Here is a 2,735-nt window from a genome sequence, read left to right as displayed (position 1 = left end):
AACAAAACCACTTTAAGTGATTGTAAAAAACACACACACACTTGTCCACTATTCTCCCCCCCCCCCGAATCTAAACAATATAGAAAAGTGTAAAGGAAAAGTAGATTCTCTCATCTTCCTGACCCATCCCCAATTGCATTTTCCAGAGGTAATTATTGCTACTTTTGTGTGTGTATTAAGATATATAGTTTAAACACATGTAAGCAGATGTATCATCTATGTAAATTAGTGTAGGAAATGCTGTACTTACCTTTTTGAAATATACTTTTATTGATTTCAGAGAGAAAGGGAGAGGGGCAAAGAGAGAGAGAGAAAGAAACATCAATAATGAGTGAAAATCATTGATCAGCTGCCTCCTTCACACCCCCTATTGGGGATCGGGCCCGCAACCCAGGCATGTGCCCTTGACCAGAATTGAACCCGGGACCCTTCAGTCTGCAGGCTGGTGCTCTATCCACTGAGCTAAACTGGCTAGGGCTATACTTATTCTTCAATGTACTTTTAATCTCTTAACAGTATGTCTTTGACATGTTTTCATATTAATATATAGAGTTTCATTTCATTATTTTTCATGATAGCAAAATATTTCATTGTAGGACTATATCATGATTTATTTCATTATTTCTATAGTAGACTGAATAATACACCCCCGCACTCCCCCAATGTCCACATTTTAATCCCTGAAACCTGTAAATGTTGTTTGAAAAATAGCCTTTGCAGAGGCGACTAAGTTAAGGATCTTTTGATGGAGAGATTATCCTGGATGATCTGGGTGGAGATTTGATACACTCAGAAGAGAAGGTGATGTGAAGACAGAGGCAGAGATTAGAGTCTGTGGATACAAGCCAAGGAGTGTCAGCGCCATTGGAAGCTGGAAGGTACAGCGACCGATTCTATTCTAGAGCCTCCAGAGGAAGCGAGGCCCAGCTGACACTTGGATGTTGGACTAGTGCATTGATTCCAGAATTCTGGCTAACAGAACTGTGAAAGAAGAAACCTGTGCTATGTTAAGCCACCAAGTTTGTGGTAATTTGTTACAGCAGCCACCGGATGTGAATATAATTCCCTTACTGATGGACAGACATTTAGGGTACTTCCACCACTAGACACAAGAGTTATAACAAATAGCCCGTATGTGTAGCTTTATCTACTTGTACGATTGTATCTGTAGGACAAATTCTGAGAAGTGGTATCTCACAGGCAAAGGATATAGACATAAAAACAAAGATTTCATCAGGCCCAAAGAGAATGTTTTATGCTTCCCAAATGGATGATATGTCAAAATGTGTGCCTTAGAATTTATAGCTTTAAATATGTTGATGATCAAACGATAACGACTGAAACCAAGTGTCCTAATCACTCAACTCAAGAGTCAATCTGAAGTACAGAGAAACATGAAAAAATAAAGCAAAAGGAAGTAATAAATAAACAGACAAAATCAATAAAATAGTGAATAATGACAACAAAACCAAGAAGTGTTTTAACATAACCAATGTTTCACCAATATAATCAATTAGATAGACAAACTTCTGGAAAGACTGAGCAAGAGGAAACATGCACATAAACAAATGACAAAGTCAAAAGCAGGAAATTAGATATGTTAGAGATTTAAATGCAATAAAAGAATGTAAAAATATAAAAAGCAAAAATCTACTTGAGATGAATTAGGAAACTTGAACGGATGTATTAGTATCTTGTGAGAGAGCGTCTCAGGGCTCTTCTATCCACATCAAAAACCACAGGCCAGATGGTTTTAGAAATGTTTTCTTTTAATCTCGCAAGGAATATGTAACCCTTACTTTGTGCAAGTTGTTTTGGAGAATAGAAAAAGCAGAAAACCTGCTCGACTCACTTTTGAGTCTAGCGTAAGCTGGATTCAAATTCTGTCTAAGGACCATAGAAGAGAAGATGTTTCTGGGTCTGGGTAGATCTAATTGTGGAAGTTATAAGTGATGTCCGCCAAATAGTTCCACTTCTCCCACAGCTTTCTTTCTTTCTTTTTCTTTAAAAAAATATATTTTTATTGATTCCAGGGAGGAAGGGAGAGAGAGATAGAAACATCAATGATGGGAGAGAATCATTGATTGGCTCCCTCCTACATGCCCCCCCCCACTGGGGATCCTGCCTGACCAGGAATTGAACCATGACCTCCTGGTTCATAGGTTGACGCTCAACCACTGAGCAACACCAACCGGCTAGCGTCTCTTAGTTTGAAGCACAGACCCCACGTGGAACCATGAGGGGAGGTCAAGCCATGAAGCACATGTTGAATAGCCAGCCTTCAGGAAGAGCAGACCTGTACCTGGACCTGAGGACACCTTTATTCAAGGACTCCTGTGCTACCTGGGTGCCATCTCTTCCTCTCTCGTCTGCCATTGCACACTGACCTTGTCCACACAGTCTGGAACTTGGCTGCCAAAGCTCCCAAGCATCCCTCCCCAAGGCTGCCACCAGGAGAGAAAGACAGTCTCTTCTCAATTCCAGATCCAAAGATTTCCAGAAAAGACTCTCAGTGGTTTGGGAAGCTGTCCATCTCAGATCGTTCAGTGGTGGCTGAAAGGTTAAAGTCAGTGGTATGAGGGCAGGCTAAGTGGCCTCAGATGGTGAATCAAGAACACTTGAATTTATTTAAAGAAAAGGGGTTGGGCATGGGGATATCCAAAGGGAAGGGCTGCACAACACTGAGCCAAAGGGTATTGGGTCCGTGATGGCAGCAAAACAGTGAAACAAGGAAG

The sequence above is a fragment of the Myotis daubentonii genome, chromosome 14 (assembly GCF_963259705.1).
Source record: "Myotis daubentonii chromosome 14, mMyoDau2.1, whole genome shotgun sequence".
In the NCBI taxonomy this organism is placed as follows: domain Eukaryota; kingdom Metazoa; phylum Chordata; class Mammalia; order Chiroptera; family Vespertilionidae; genus Myotis; species Myotis daubentonii.
Note: the sequence above shows the minus strand (reverse complement) of the source record.